Here is a 16,718-nt window from a genome sequence, read left to right on the forward strand (position 1 = left end):
ATCGTATCATCCTGTGGTGCTACGCGGAATAACAGTATTCTTGTGACTTTTGAAGTCAATGAGACTTTCATTAATCTATTGTGGCAAAAACATTGCAAATGGAATAAAGAAAAGTCAATAAAGTGTTGAATCGTTTTTCTGGATAACAAAATCGGGCGAAATACAAACACAAAGTAGCAACACTGGAACATAAAAAGTTTGACATTTCGAAGTGAAATTGTGATCGCAGTGAACGTGTGTGTAATTTTTTAACAAAAATATTTATTTTTATGTAGTGATTGTTAGGAAACTGTAAGTTTTTGACATAAACATTATATTATTTTTGCTTTGTAGTTAGAATAACGATGCGTAGATGGTTTGGCAGTAGTATTTAGGCGTACTAAAACTTTATTCCCGGAAATGCCGTAGTGTTTTATTTAAAAAAAGAAAAAAGTGAAAATAAGACCTTTGTGGTTGGATCATCTGTGCATTCCGATGTTATTACGCAGGGCGGGGTCGGGGAACCTTTCGCGATGGATTCCCGCGAATAGTTGAATTTGAGTGAAATATGTGCGCGCGTAATGTGTATCTTAAAATAGACAAAATGATTGGCAAAGTATACGAGTCAATAGTAAAATGTGTTAGTAGGTGATGGTCAGGTAACTGAAAATAATTATTGTTTTTACCTTAGCCTAAATACTCTGGTTGTGTCACAAAATATTTTTAAAAATACATTTTTTCAAGTACATTCTATTTTCAAGTTGTCTAATTTTATTCTTATTTGACTGTAAAGATTGTTTTGTTTTGTTAGATTTCCAATTTTTAAGCAGAAAAGTTATTAATGTAGGTATTTAGAAATTATTTTCAGCTTACTATTAATGTCAATCTGGAATACTTATAGTTTACATCATTTATTAGGGGCTGCTTTTGTAAAAGATTTAAATAAGTAAAGAACATCATTACTTACATTCAAAAGGCAAATAATACCAATAAGAAAGTATTAAACTAGAAAGTAAATCAAATCAAGAAATTGGTTATTCAGTCATCATCATCTGTATTTTATACAGGGAACTATTTGTTTATACAAGGAAGGCTAACAGACTAATTAATAAAGATATTTAGATACTAACTTATTGACAATGACAAGCCCCCATATATGAACCACGTTACAACTTACAATTAAGTAAAATTAAAATAAATAAGACACATTATATTAAAACGATACAATTTTATTACCAATTCAATTCAAAATTTGAATTCTACATTTAAACACCATTCTTTTACTTTTTCTTTCCCTAAGGGCAGGCTAAAGTGCCGGGGCTGCCGGTTGTGCCGGGGCTGCGGGATGTTCGAAAGGGATACCGCGGCCCTGGTACATAAAAGGCCTATGACGGAACACGACGGTTTTTAGTCAGTAAGAGTCTGACACTCCCTCACCACTGCTAACCCACAGTGGGAGGGGTCATTTGATGATTTTTGACGTTGTTAAAAAAAAAAGGGCAGGCTAAAGTCTTTCGAACAAAATGCATAGTCTTTCATTGATTTAAACACCAATATTATGACAGAATACCAACCATGATGCCATAGAGTACACAGCAACAGATAATAGACAATAAACTATTTAACCGAAGTTATTTAACTGATAACGGTAACCATTAGGATAACTGCATTCCCGGGATTACACAGTGATAAGATGCAGACATTACGGTTAAAGTTAAACTCCCAACTTTATTTACAACAGTCACTTACTAATTGCTTAGTTTACTTTTAGAAATGAATATTTAAATTAACTGTTGTATTGGACAACTTTTATTTAGCATTTTAAGAAATATTCATGAAGTATTTTTAAAAGAAAATATGATTTGCTTAGGATAACATATTAGAATATTGCTTTTGGATGGTAATTAATAACAAAAAAAGAATAATATTAAAAGCATAAAAAATGCTCAACACAGTTTATTGTTAGTAGTTTTGTATTTTTTTGATACAAACATGTGAAAAATAGGTCCGAATTATAAGTTGCTGACACTTCATCCGAGCAACATTTGCAGATAATTCATGAACTACCTACTTATGGTTTCAAAAGAAACAATAAGTATTTTTTTTTGTTTTTTAAGAACAATAAAATGTATTCACCCAATTTTTATGCACAAAACTTACAGGCTACCTCCGATTTACCAAAGGCGGTTCATTGACATCGGCGTGCGTTATTGCCCTTGAATTTTATTATTTTATCGGGCTTCAGTAAAGACTGTCGCAAAAAGTCTTTACTTAAAGCAGGCATATTAGTCACTAAATAATATTGTTAAGATTCTGTTAAATGTGGCTTCTTCATCAAATATTGATCTATGTGGCTTCCAAATAGGTAAACCGAATTACTGGGAATAGCAGCTTTTTTAACGCACACTTATTACGCTGATTAAGATAGATATAGAAGCGACACAGCGAAAATATATGGTCTTACTACAAAAATTGAAACACTTGTCTAAAAAAAATGTGGCTGCAAAATGGACCTTATTTCAACGTCATAATTTGTCATTTTTTTAGACAAGTGCTAAACTGACGTTTAAAAGTTTTTGTGGTAAGACGGTTTATATTAAAATATTGCCTGTTAAGTTCCTACACTTACCTATCACTTTTGTATACGTAGATTCAGATTTATATATGTTTTCTGGAAAAAATATCTACAAAATTGTAATTTTTTTCAGCCAACATTTTTGATAAAATATTTAGCTACCCTACTAACAGCCCAAAACATTAGTTCGATATATTTCTTTGAATATGTAACCCATTATTACGTGAAGCGACAAATTCTTAACCTACATACGTCCCCCATCGTAACCTAATTTCGTTAGCCACTGCTAGTTTTACGTAATCATTAAAAACAGTTGTCACCCAGTTGGTATTCCTTGAAAATATGCAGTTCCCGTTTCGAGAATTTCGTCTGAAATGTGGATAAACCAAAACTATATTGTCAGCACCCTCACCTGCTTAGGTACCTACTTGGGACTTCAGAAGGGACAAATGGGTATGGGTTTCTGTCAGCAGAAATACGACACTCTTTCTGCACCTACAGTGGCACGGGTGACCTGATGATTTTGAAGAAGAGCCACGTTTCTATTTTACACAGAATATTTGCATAGGGGCGTAGCCTAGCCTAGCAGCCCATGACTGTTAAAAGATTAGATGTCCTGAATAAAAATGAATGCTAAAAGCAAAAAAAAAGCTCAGTTTAAAATCAATTTCCTGGATTGACATTTTGAACTCTCAATTTCAAGTAAATGGAGTTCAAAGAACGCTGTGGACAGCTAATTCCTAGAACCAATTTCGACAGAAATGATTTTAATTCAGTTCTTAAGTAACCAGTAATAATAATTCGGCTACATTACTGTTTGAAACACCAAATTAAACAGGAAGAGAGACAAAAGGTATTGTTGATATTGCAGTGTAGCGATTGCAAAATTCACGAGACGATTATTGAGAATCATTTTGATACAATCGAGAATTGAGATCACATTCATTATAATGAAAATATTGAAAGTCATAATGTGATGGCAGAAATAATACTTAGTGAAGATGATCAATCAAATTACGCCAAGATGTGTTATGCTTGTAAAGAATTAACAAAAAAATAAAATAGTTAAATGCTTTACCAAGATCATTAAGAGTTTCGTTTCCACTCATAAGATTAATTATGATTGATGATGAGAATCAGAAAGTATCTGACTGTTTAAAAATTTGCTTTTCTATAGATGTCATACATAAGTTTACAAAAATGTACTGACTTGAAGAAGAAATTTTTCAAGGATAAGAAATGCATGTTACTGATGACCAAAAGAAACTTAGACTCATAAATTGTCAAGTGTAAATCTTGCGGTTGAATACGCGAGCCAAAAGTAATAACAATAAGGTCAGGATGACGTCAACTTTCAAGTATTTGTAACAACGTCCCGTACAAATAAGTACTCATACTTCAGTACAATTTATTAAACCTTATGGGCTCGAGAAAGTGTTGAATATAGAACTCGAAATAAAGGACCTATTTATATTCGTCATCATCTGCCTAACCTTTTCCCAATGTTTTATGTTGGGCTCGGTTTCCAGTCTAACCGTATGCAGATGAGTATCAGTGTTTTACAAAAAACGATTGCCCAGACAGCCCCATGGTTGTCAGACTTTCTGGCTAATGATTACCTGTAACGACTGCCAAAAATGTTCAAATTACCTATTTCTCGTAACCTCCGAAACACCATATTTATGTTAAAAGAGGAAAGAAAGTACAAAAGGAAGTTGAAAACGTGAACGCAGAAAGAATGAGAAATGATAATATTTAAACGTATAAGATCAATAAGCTATTCAGTTTCCCAATAAATAACGCAAAGAATTCTAGGTGATTTCTAAAAATAGAGAAGAAGGTAAACAAAGATCTAATAAGCACTAGAAACGATTCATCTGGTTTCGATTATAGTCCAATATTTTCACAGTACGAAATAGAAATTCTAAACAAACCGTTCCGTACTAGTTTTAAAAACAATGTTGAAAAATTGATTTACAATGCCTAAAGGAGATTTATTTCGCCGTGTGAACTTTTGGCAAAAGTCATTAGTACCTAATGTACCTACGTTAATTTGATAGCTCATCTGAATGAGTTTGAAGTTGTCAGACTCTTAATAAGTCTAATGATCAACTCCAAATAGTCTAACATCGACGATTTATCAGACTTTAGATCCGAAAGTTTAAAATAACGTTTTTAGGTCACGCCAAGTTATTCAGAAAGTTAATGATCGTGTCAATTCGTGCCTAAGACGCACAATTGGCTTCATTGGTAACTGTGATTGAATTAGGTCTGCAAACATTCATTATAATCAATACTGTTTGCCTTACACTCTATAAATATTGTGATAGTGTCGTAGGGAGTATTACGTTCCTACATCTAATTATGTTGTTATAGAAGGGTTTACTTACGCATACCAATTAAAGGGATCTTATTTTCTAGGAATTGAAATTTATATCTGGGTCAAAAGTTTGAAAGAAAGAACGTTCTATCTAAGAATCTACGGATTACATAAAATATAAAGTAATACAAGTTTGTACCAAATAGGTCCAGTTCAGCATTATAGGCCAATAGCTTGTGGCTAGCTGGTTTTTAAATGCACTTAACTGGGCAAAAACTCATAGTCTCATACTTTATGTAACTGACTATATCAGAGCAAGTTTGAATTTGAAATTGATAATCCGTCTTTGTTCGTCATCATGCTTTTAAACTATAATAACAAATTCAATTTGATTTATTTTCCTGTTTACGAAATTGTAAATCAGCTGAAATACAGCCAAACCATCGCAGATGACAAATTACCCAAAGATATCCTCATTGAAATTTAATTTTGCATCATAATCCCATCCGTCTTATGAGCATAAATCTACCGAAGTATTGACCATTTTTCTGGTGTCTTTACAGTTTCGTTACAAATGATTGAGCACTATAGTGAAAATTGCTCGCATGGTTAAGTTCGCGTGGACTTTTTTACTTATCTATATTGAACAACTGAATTAGTTGGTTTTTGTTGATTTGTCAATTCGTTTCCTGTTTACTGTTTTGATACTTTGTTACATTAAAACTTAATTTTTGAAATAATATGTCGAGTCTAGAGGTTTGATTCTTCGTCGTTATCAAAAATATATTTTTTTTAAGTTCTATAAAATTAAATCCCACCAAAAACATTAAATGTAAAAAAAGCCAAGCCTCTACGCAATTCTTCCACCGTAAAAAGTTTTGAGATCGCATTTAATATTGTACTCATGGCCAAGTCAATATTATTGTAATGTGAACAAAACTATTGAAATAGTCACAAAATATTGATTTATTATTACAAATAAAGTTGAACAGGACTTGGCTTCTATGCGATCTCAAAACGTTGTACGGTGGAAGAATTGCGTAGAGGCTTGGCTTTTTTTACATTTAATGTCTTTGGTGGGATCTAATTTATTTTTTGTAGGACTTTTTTTTCTAAGTATTTAACAAATTAAATTAACTCACATGCAATTAACTAAATATGTACACCTAAAGTAGCACGTAAAAAACATTTTTTTTTAATAAACTAAAAACTTTTCGAAATCGTCGAATTTTCGAATCGAATATCTTTTAGAATCAAAGAGGTTTATTTTAGAGATAGATGGCACTATCACATGAAATTATTTGTTTTTTTTAGTTCTACTTTTACTAGGCTATGTAACGAAACCATAGCGCGATTTTGACCAGCACAACGACATCTATCGAGCGAGCATGGAGTAGGTATTTATCGTACTGCATTAATATGAAAGATTTTATTATTATTCATTTCATTTTAGCTAGCTTTTGTATTCATATGTATGTATATTTAATACATAATAACAACGCCACACTATGTAACAATAAAACAAATAGTAACATTTTGTAGCTACATAAATAAATAACAAAGTTATCAATGCAGTCAAAATTCATACACAATGTTCTTGAAAAACCGCAAATATAAATTTGTTTCCAAATTTTTATTATTTTTTAAGGTTTTTATAATTTTTCCTTTACATGTAGCTAATAACCTATCTTGGTGCCAAATTTGAAGGTTCTAAGTTTGCTAGAAGTACCTTAGATTTTTGATGATCGGTCAGTGAGTGAGTCAGTGAGTGACAAAATGGTGTAACTTTGATCGCCCATAACTCGTAAACTATTCATTCAAATGTCTTGTAATTTTGAGACTGAGCTTGTTCTCTAATACTCACTCTTGGTCATCGTAAACCTAAACTAGCTTTGCCTACATGGAATATACAGGGGGGTGAAATAGCCGCGAAACGCTTCGAGAAAAGATGGTACGGCCGTGCCCGCTTTGCTTGAGTCTTGGCTGGGGCACTGCCGTGCCCTCAGATACACGTGCAACTAGTCCCCTATATCTATTGAAGAGTACATTGTTTTTAAAATGATTCACATTTCAACACTATTTCTCAATGAATCACCTGAGTTCATGTTTCAATGAAAAATATGGTCACAAAAGGTATCCTAATAACAACTTAGCCACTACGTGACAAAACGTCTATGACACGATTTATAGCAATATATAGCGATAATTAATTAATTTATTAGAAGCGTTTATTACATTGTAGTTTGTATATCGATGAAGGAATTTAAGGTGTTTTTATTGTTGGTTTTAATTGCTTTAACTTTCCCTCGTCAAATGGCGTTTGTTTGCACTTATGTTCACGCGATTCATGACGGTAAACTTAGCGAGGTTCTCTATAACCATGACTGGTAAATCAATAATGAATAACATTATTGATTAGCAGACAGCATAATTACTTATCGTAATTTAAACATTGACACTGTCATCTCTTGGAAATAGCATTCATTATGTACACATGTATGTAAAAAAAACAGTAGATCAATCGAAATGACTTCAGTAAAATTATCTGTAAATCAAGACATACACTCAAAATTTCACCAGTTGAACTTGCTATAAAACATCCGAAACTGCCAATACTTGATAAGTTAAACCGATATTTATCTATTTATTCCTTTATTTCAGGCAACCAGGGCCCATAAAAATATAAATACACATAAATGGTACATAACAATACTTATAAACTAATACATGACATACGGTTTTACTGTAAAAGAAGGTACCTACCTATGTATTATTTAAACTGCTGAATAGTTCTGATCTGTGTCTGAAATTAGCATAGTTGCAAGCCCGAATATCAAAATAGAGCAAAATGATAACATCAGCCAATGTCGGGTAGTGTTGCCATCTCCGTTGTGTCACCTTCGAAAAAAGTCCTTACTACACATTTTCATCGATCGCCCTGCCAAGTTTTCGCAAATACATTTTTTACCAATATGGAACTTATCATATTAGCGCTGACAGATACTCAGAAATTCTAGTAACCCAGAAAAGAAACTGTCTAATGTAAGAAAGACATAATTACGTTGTTCAAAAAAACATGGGTGACACACTTGACGAAATTATTTGGGTGTTTGAGAAGTTTAAGCCTGAGAAAGTCATGGCCATCGAAAACAATGCCAAAAATTGTAGGTCTGTCATTATTTTTAAAGCCAAATTCCAACAAACGTACTAGTGATAATAAGGCAAGTTGCCCAAGGTAGGGTTCATTGAAAAAGCAAGTAGAGTCAACAATATTGTTTACGGAAAATGTTATACTGAAATGTGCGGTCGTCTTAGCTAGAATGACCTCGTTAAAAACAAAAGAGTCATTGAAAGCGCCTTCGTCGAACGAACGTGTCATTTCTGCACCACGAATTTGAGGTCGTCACTACTTAGGGCACGCCACCATCGTGGCGGTAAGTCCCCTCTTTGAGGAGTGGCTCGGGAGGAGTCACGGCGCCCTCACGTACCGCATGACGCAGGTCCTCACCGGACACGGTTGTTTCGGGAGGTACCTGCACCGCATCGGTCGTGAGGAGGCGCCCGGGTGTCACCATTGTGCGGACAGCCCCGAGGACACGGTGGACCACACAGTCCAGGTGTGCCCCGCATGGGAGGGGCACCGCCGGGTCCTCGTCGAGGCTTTGGGTGGCGGCGACCTCTCGCGTCCGGCCCTGGTTCAGGCCATGGTCCGGGGCGAGAGGGAATGGGATGCCGTCGCCTCCTTCTGCGAAGCGGTCATGCTCGAGAAGGAGGAGGCGGAACGCCAGAGAGTTCGCACCTCTCATCCCGGCCGCCGCGCTGGACCAGGTAGACACCATGGGCGCCGGGTGTCGCGAGATGACTCCCGGCCACCGTAGGCGTGGGTCTGTGGGCGGTGAGTTCGGGTGGCTCATCGTCCTTCTGTCTACTTAGACGACAGACCCGTGTCGACGGCGCGCGTTGTTCCACGCGCTCCTCAAAGAGATGTCAGCAACCCCAGCGGGGCCCAGCAGGGCCAAGGCCTGCCGGGGCTGCGGGTTGTTTGAAAGAGATACCGCGGCCCTGGTACATAAAAGGCCGTCATTACACATCCAACATATGGACATACTTGATCAACATAGTCACCTCCGTCAACTTGTGTCAAATTTTCAAGAATGTAATGACACACATGAACTGGCATTAAGGCGGATCTCAGAACTGGAAATTGAGCTAAGCAAGGCCCACAACACCATCACACAGTTGGAAGCTGTTAAATCCAGTGAACAGTCTGCGAACACCTGCAGTCTTTTCAATGAGTTAGTTGGTAGTTTGTCCGGACCCTCTTGTAATGAGCCAGTTGTAACAATTGACTTGACCAATGACACTTTAATTAAAAGTAGAACATTTACATCTCATAATAAAATAAAAAAATATTTAAAATTAAATAGAATAATAGGTAAAATTAGAAAATCTTTAAAGAAACAAAAAGTGTACAAATCAAATAATTTCCTTAGGAAAAAGAACATTACTTTAATTAGTGATTTAGGACTATGTCAATCAGAATTGGACGTATGTAGGTCATTTCATGACACTGAAATACAGCGCTTAGAGGAGGAGCTTCATGTTAAAGAATTGTGTCTTAGGGATATTTTCCAGAAATATGAAGCTTCACAACAGGACTTGAGTGTGCGCATGCAGGAGGCCTGTGAGTTGGCAGACATAGTGAGGTGCAATGCAGAGAGGTATGAGTCATTGACAAATAACCTTTCCTGCAGTTGTACTTGCTCCCCGACACCTGAGCCCCAGTCTGTTACCCCGGCACCACAGGTGACTCAAGTGGCTGTTACCCATAATTCTGATTCTGTTACAGTTTTAAATAAAAGTATTACATACATTTTTTCAGACAAATTTGGTCAAGGTTTAGGTAGTATATTTAATCAGTGTTCGCAACAATATGTAATTAACAATTGTTTACCTGGTGCCAGTTTTAGCCACTTAATAAATACTATTAAATTGACAAAGCTAATCCCCTATTCTACTATAATATTACTTTATGGAGATAGCTTTAACGTTACAAAAAAAGATATTATAGAATGCATTAGTCTTGTTATACATTTAAGTAAAATAAATAAATGTAAATTCATAATAGGTGCCTTACCTTACTCTTACAGTTTGACTGAGGAACAAAATAGGCACATTTTTGACCTAAATATGTTAATGTACAATAGGATTAACCGTCTTGAATCTATTTCAGTTTTTGATGTTAATCAATTTGATAATAGATTTAAACTAACTGAACATTCTATGTATTTGCCACCTAGCTGTAGACGACACATTGCTAATCTTTTAGCATATAATATACACATAGACACAGGTACTTGTCATGTACCTCCGGATATTGTTAGTAATACTACTAACATTCTTATTGATATGCCTAGTAGTTTAAACTATTAGGCACGACAACAGGTGAGTCAAATGTTTTGAATCTTGTACATCAAAACATGCAGGGCTTATCTGGCAAGGAGTTAGAGTTAAGTTTGTTTTTGGAAGGTTTTAATGTTCATGTCTTATGTTTGACTGAACATTGGTTAAAAGAACCCGAAATATTGTTTTTAAACGATAGCAAATATACTGTACAAAGTGCGTTTGTAAGAAAGAATGCCATACGAGGTGGATCTTTAATATTAGTTTCTAACGAGTTAAAATGTAAACAACGACAGGATCTGGTTAAACTTTCTCTCGAGCGCACTATCGAGTTGTCTTGTGTAGAACTTGAGCGATATGTTATAATTTGCGTATACCGCCCCCCCACAGGTGATTTCAACATATTCGAGTCAGTTATAGAAGACTTGTTTAATAAATTGAAATCTAATAATAAAAGTAAAATAATATGCGGAGATTTTAACATAAATATATTAGAGGTTTCTCCATTAAGTATTAGACTCGTAAACCTATTTAAATCTTATAACTTAGTCAATTTGTTTTTTGAACCTACAAGAATCACGGCCACTTCTTCAACTTGCCTTGATAATATTTTTTGTGATTGTAAAGCCTCAAGTTGTATGGTTCTTAATAACCTGACATCTGACCATTGCGGACAAAGTGCTTGTTTTCCCATGGTAATCCGCAAGAAACCATTTAAAATTGAATGCAGGCCTGTTACAACTAGTCGATGCAGTAGATTTAAAAGTAATATAAATAAAAATCTTAAACCTTCCATTCTTGCAAATGAAGATCCTAATGTCATGTATGGATCACTCTTTGATGTTGTAGAAAAGGAATTCAATTCCACGTTTAAGACTAAAACCATGACTGTCAATGCTACCTCTGCCAACTTTAATAAATGGGCTACTGAAGGTATTTACAAAAGTCGAGCGAGGCTTTACGAGTTATACGGTATGAAAATGTACAGGTTTGATACTCCGTTCTTAGATTATGTTAGAAAATATTCAAAATTATTTAAACAAATTTGTAATGTTGCTAAATCAAAATATTTAAGTAATACAATAAAAAATTCTTCTAATAAAGTAAAGACTACTTGGAAAATTATTAATCAGGAAACTGGAAAATCGACAAATATTGAGAATAAATTAGAAATATTCGCTGATAATAAACGTATTAGTAATGCGGCTGACGTAGCCATGGCATTTAATGAGTTCTTTGCCAGCATACCTTTAACTACGACTCGCTCCTTGAGTTCTTCTGCTACGGACGCTGAGAGTCTCCTGCATAATAGTGTCCCTAAGTGTGACGCTATTTTTAGTTTTGAGCAAATAACGCCAACTGATGTTATTAACGTTTTTAATTCACTGAACTTAAAAAACAGTGGTGACTATTGGGGCATTTCCATTAAACTATTAAAGAATATAATCGACATTGTTGCCCCCTATCTTGCTATCACATTTAATAAATGTATTGAAACCGGAGTTTTTCCTGACCTCATGAAACTAAGTAAAGTCATTCCCTTATTTAAATCAGGCGATAAGAAGGATGTAAATAATTTTAGACCCATATCCATCTTACCCGCTTTTAGTAAAATATTCGAAAAATTAGTACTCAAGCAGTTACAAAGATATTTCAATGTTAATAGCCTCCTTCATAGTGAACAATATGGCTTTACAAAAGGTCGTTCAACAACAGATGCTGGTGTAGCTCTTTTAAAACACATTTTTAATGCGTGGGAAAACTCTCAGAATGCCATTGGAGTATTCTGTGATCTCTCCAAAGCATTCGATTGCGTGCACCACGATACGCTTCTACGTAAATTACGTTATTACGGAGTCCAAAATGAAGCTCTTAGCGTAATAGAATCATATTTAAATAACAGAGTGCAATGCGTAGATGTCAATGGCGTCAAATCATCAGGTTTATCTGTCCAATTAGGTGTGCCACAGGGCTCAATATTAGGTCCGTTCTTATTCCTGGTATATATTAATGATCTACCATTCCATCTGAAGAATATCTGTGACGTTGTACTGTTTGCAGATGACACTTCACTTATTTTTAAAGTCGACAGAAATAGGGATCAATTTAACGACGTAAACAGTGCACTTTCGTTGGTTACACACTGGTTTAGTACTAATAACTTGGTCTTAAATGCGAAGAAAACAAAATGCCTTAAATTTACTCTACCGAACGTGAAAAACCTAGGCCCGAATATTATTTTAAGTAACGAGGTTCTAGAAACTGTCGAATCCACAGTATTTCTTGGTATATCAGTCGATAGCAGACTTCAGTGGGGCTCGCACATAGCTAGCCTCGCGGGAAGGCTTAGCTCAGCTGCGTACGCCGTCAGAAAAGTAAGACAATTCACTGACGTAGAAACAGCTCGAGTAGTCTATTTTAGCTACTTTCACAGCGTTATGTCCTACGGTATTCTTCTGTGGGGCAAAGCTGCTGATATTCAAAACATATTTGTTTTACAAAAACGAGCTGTTCGTGCGATATACCGGTTAGGTAGTAGACATTCGCTAAGAGAGCTCTTTAAAGAAATAGGCATTCTTACTGTGGCATCACAATTTATCTATGCCAATATACTTTACATTAGGCAAAATATTCATTTGTACACCAAAAAAAGCGATGTTCACAGTATTAACACTAGAAACAAGCACAAACTGTGTGTACCCACTCACAGACTTCATAAGGTTCATGGATCATTTTTGGGGCTCGGTATCCGCTTTTACAATAAACTACCTCTAACTTTACTACAATTACCGTTTCATGCATTTAAATTACAAGTAAAGTCAATTCTTTCAAAGAAGGCTTATTATAGCATTAATGATTATTTAAATGATAGGAATAGTTGGTCGCTAAGTTGAACGCAAGGCAGCTCATTCTTGTTATCGCTATAACTAAATCTTAAACTTATTATGATTATTTTTTACATTGATTGACATTACTTCAGACATTAATTCTGATTTTTTCTTTTTTTAATTACTTTGGGAACTTCTGTTAAATTTTACTTAGCGTTGTTGCTTTATGGCTTGCTAGTACTGCAGTACTTCTTACATGTTCTACTTTTGTTGAATAGCTGCAAGCACGTCATGCTCCCTTAGACGGTATGGCCAGCGGTAGCGTTGGGGGTCGGGTTGTCCCCTTCCCTCAAAAATGTGCGAAGGGGGCGATGGCTGATCCTCGCGTTATACTCGTGAACGGGTGCTGCTGGCGGTACCAGGTCGTGTTGGTAGCTGTTGACACTATTAATAATAGTATGATTTTCTATTAGCTTTTTTTGGAGAAAATAATAATACTGTAGTCCTAGCAGGTACACCTTGTTTGTGTTGTACAGCTACAACATAACCATCTGCGCATGTGGGTGGGCACGCCGATTTTATGCTTATGTTAAAAATACATTTTTATTTCAGTAACAGGAGGCTTTAGATACAGTTAATAGACTATAAGTAATGCTTGAGTGCTTAGTATTTATGGGTATAAATCTGTGTGCTAGCCTACTTGTGTTAAGTTTGTATTGTTTTTTCTTTCCTAATTTTATATAATGGTTATCATGTGATAATGATATTTTTATTTGACTTGTTTTGTATACATTCTGGTTCTTCAAACCTTACAGACAGACATGTGTTGCTGGGGAGTTTGTTGCGCCACTTCTTCTTCCCAGCAAAAACACATAGGAAGTGGTGAAGGGCGGGCGTTTTGGGGGCTGTCTTTTGTTTTTGACGTTCGAAAAGTGCTGATTTATCAGCCTAATTTGAATAAACGATTTTGAGTTTGAGTTTGAGTTTGCCTATGACGGAACACGACGGTTTTTAGCCAGTAAGAGTCTGACACTCCCTCACCGCTGAAAAAAAAAAAAAAAAGGACGTCACTACTTAATGAAGACCAAAGAAAGGAAGCCATTTGATGTAAGGATAAATTAGCTTCAAAGTGCTTTATCCTGTTCTACATAGCGCTTAATTTTGTGGGAACATTGTTACATTGTTATCCCCTTTTTTTGGAAGCCAATTCTTTGATAACCAATAAATAAAATCCTATATGACCGTCAGAGAATGAACGACACGCTTTTTTTTAACGACGTCAAAAATCATCAAATGACCCCTCCCGCTGTGGGTTAGCAGCGGTGAGGGAGTGTCAGACTCTTACTGACTAAAAACCGTCGTGTTCCGTCGTAGGCCTTTTAAGTACCAGGGCCGCGGTAACTATTTCGAACAATCCCGCAGCCCACCCACTGTAGGGCTTCCTTCTAAATCTTTACGTTCATTCCCTGCTCATCACATCACGCTTCTTTAAGAACTCAAGATATGCTTACATGACCCACTTGCGGAAGCCGCCGCTGCGTCTTGACATTTACGATTTTAAAAATAAGTTGCTGCAGTTTGACAGCGGATAAACAAACCTTTGTTTTATATGGCTTTTATACGTTTAATGTTATTGTTTGTTAAAAATTCGGGAGCACCTTTTAAATAGATTCTCGGAATGATATTTTAATAGCGGCATTTGGAAAAACAAGATTCAGCCGAAGCAAAATTCCAGTGAATCCCTGACTGTATAAATCACATTGAGTATTTTTGCTAAAAGCTGAGAGTCATATCGCCATTTTTTTGCCGAAAATGTTTCAAGTTTGGAAGCATTGCAAAAACAAGCTTCGAAAGCAAAATAATCATCGTACTTGCTTGCGTAACCTGTAATGAAATTGCACCCAAAATAACATGTCTTATTTTGCTTTTTTCATTATTTCCAAATTACCGCTAGAAGTTTTGTCTTCGTAATTTCTAAAGCCACAGCCTAATACTATCTCTACAATATCCGATGATTCACCGTCATCTTTGTCCAAACGGAACTACCTACATTCTATAATCATTGTGTGGTCTAAGTACAATGAAACTGGTGTCGGATGGCGCCACACAGATATGCACACGTAATACCACAGCTAATATTCAGTTTTGTTCTCGTTCTTCATAGTTTAAGTCACACGGACACACAAACGTACTTCGATTATGTTTTTTGTGGACAAAGTAACCAGTTTGAAGATTGCCCAAGTGCTTGAGAAATGTATTGTGGACAGTAACTAGTGTTAAAAGTGCAACCTTCAAGTATGCAGTGCAACTGAATGGATCTTACTATGAAATCAGATAGGTGTTATGACATTGATTTGCTTGATAATGTAAATAGGACAAAGGTGACACTATGAGGTTTCTTTTCAGTAAGTATTAAACAGCGTAATGGGTTTTCGCTATGCGACATTGATATTATTGTTTAACTGTGACCCAAAAACGCCTAACAGCCACAGTTTCCTGACAAAATGTTCGGATCAAATATCAAACGCTTAAAATTAACTTTGCCAGAATGAAAATAAGCGAATTATGTGTTTCCAAAAATAGTTGGCGCGATATTACGTAAGAGACGGTGATATATGTAAGTGTCAGGAGAGTTTCGGACCAAAATGCGAGTGGCTCGGCTCAAGACAAGGATTGATGGCGCGTGGCGTCCTTAATAAGAAGTTAGTGCCCATTTACTATGACTGGGATCTCATCTGGCGTCTGCCAACCGATAGGTTTATATGATAAAATCCATTCATTTGTCTTTGCTCTTTCTGTACCAGCTACGCATGTCTAATTATATTGAAGCAAGTCATTTATTCCGCTGCAGCGACCCGGATAGTTCGTGCATGATTGGAGATCTTAGATCAAGAATCTGAAAGCAAAAGATCATCAAAACCAATTGTTTTGTATATCACAACACAATCTGAACTATCCTTGACATGTAAGCGATACGTAGTCGTATATCATGAGTGACAAGTAAGCTGTCCCACGAACAAGTTCCAAGAGCATTTGTTCCCATTATGATTCAACTTGAAAGTTGTAATTGCAACCACGAGGAAGTCTCAACAAAGCCGTGATATATTTTAACCCAACTAGATGAAGTGCTGAAGCATTGTCTGCTGTGACATAACCGCTTCGTGCGGCTAAAATTAGCCAATCGAATCTGCGTGCGCCCGCGCATCGCTGCAGGTGCGCTCAGTGTTGCCGCACGCGAAAATGCAACCCGATGACGGGTAACGAGCTACACGAACAAATCACTTATAAAATCAATCCATGGTAACAATTCCTGGAATTGTACGTGCAACTTTTGGAAGGTAAATTATTTGATTAGGTAAGATCTTAAAGAGGTTTTATTTGTGAGAGATGAAAAGGAAACATTGTAAGTAATTTAGATAGGAGCATAAAATCTTGAATTTGTATCGAGGAATGCAGCGATGACAGGTGCTCCTAACATTACTTTCTCGGCCAAAGGCTACGGAATAGATGGGTATCCGCGTATTGGACTTCTAATTAAACTATATCGTGGTATGCGTCTTAATTTAGCTCGCGAGGGTTTAGTGCCAAAGTCTCAGGTGCGAAGTGTATTATC

The 16,718-nt window shown here is 35.9% G+C and overlaps 1 protein-coding gene across 1 annotated transcript in view; it reads left to right on the forward strand.

The window, feature by feature from the left end:
* Positions 1–83: 83 nt before the first annotated feature.
* LOC124642659 (LIM domain and actin-binding protein 1) overlaps positions 84–16,718 on the forward strand; it is a 37,428-nt gene continuing 20,793 nt past the window's right edge. The window contains exon 1 of the mRNA XM_047181243.1: positions 84–291. The gene's annotated coding sequence lies outside the window, so the exon portion shown is untranslated. The remainder of the gene's footprint in view (positions 292–16,718) is intronic.

The sequence above is a fragment of the Helicoverpa zea genome, chromosome 25 (genome assembly GCF_022581195.2).
Source record: "Helicoverpa zea isolate HzStark_Cry1AcR chromosome 25, ilHelZeax1.1, whole genome shotgun sequence".
In the NCBI taxonomy this organism is placed as follows: domain Eukaryota; kingdom Metazoa; phylum Arthropoda; class Insecta; order Lepidoptera; family Noctuidae; genus Helicoverpa; species Helicoverpa zea.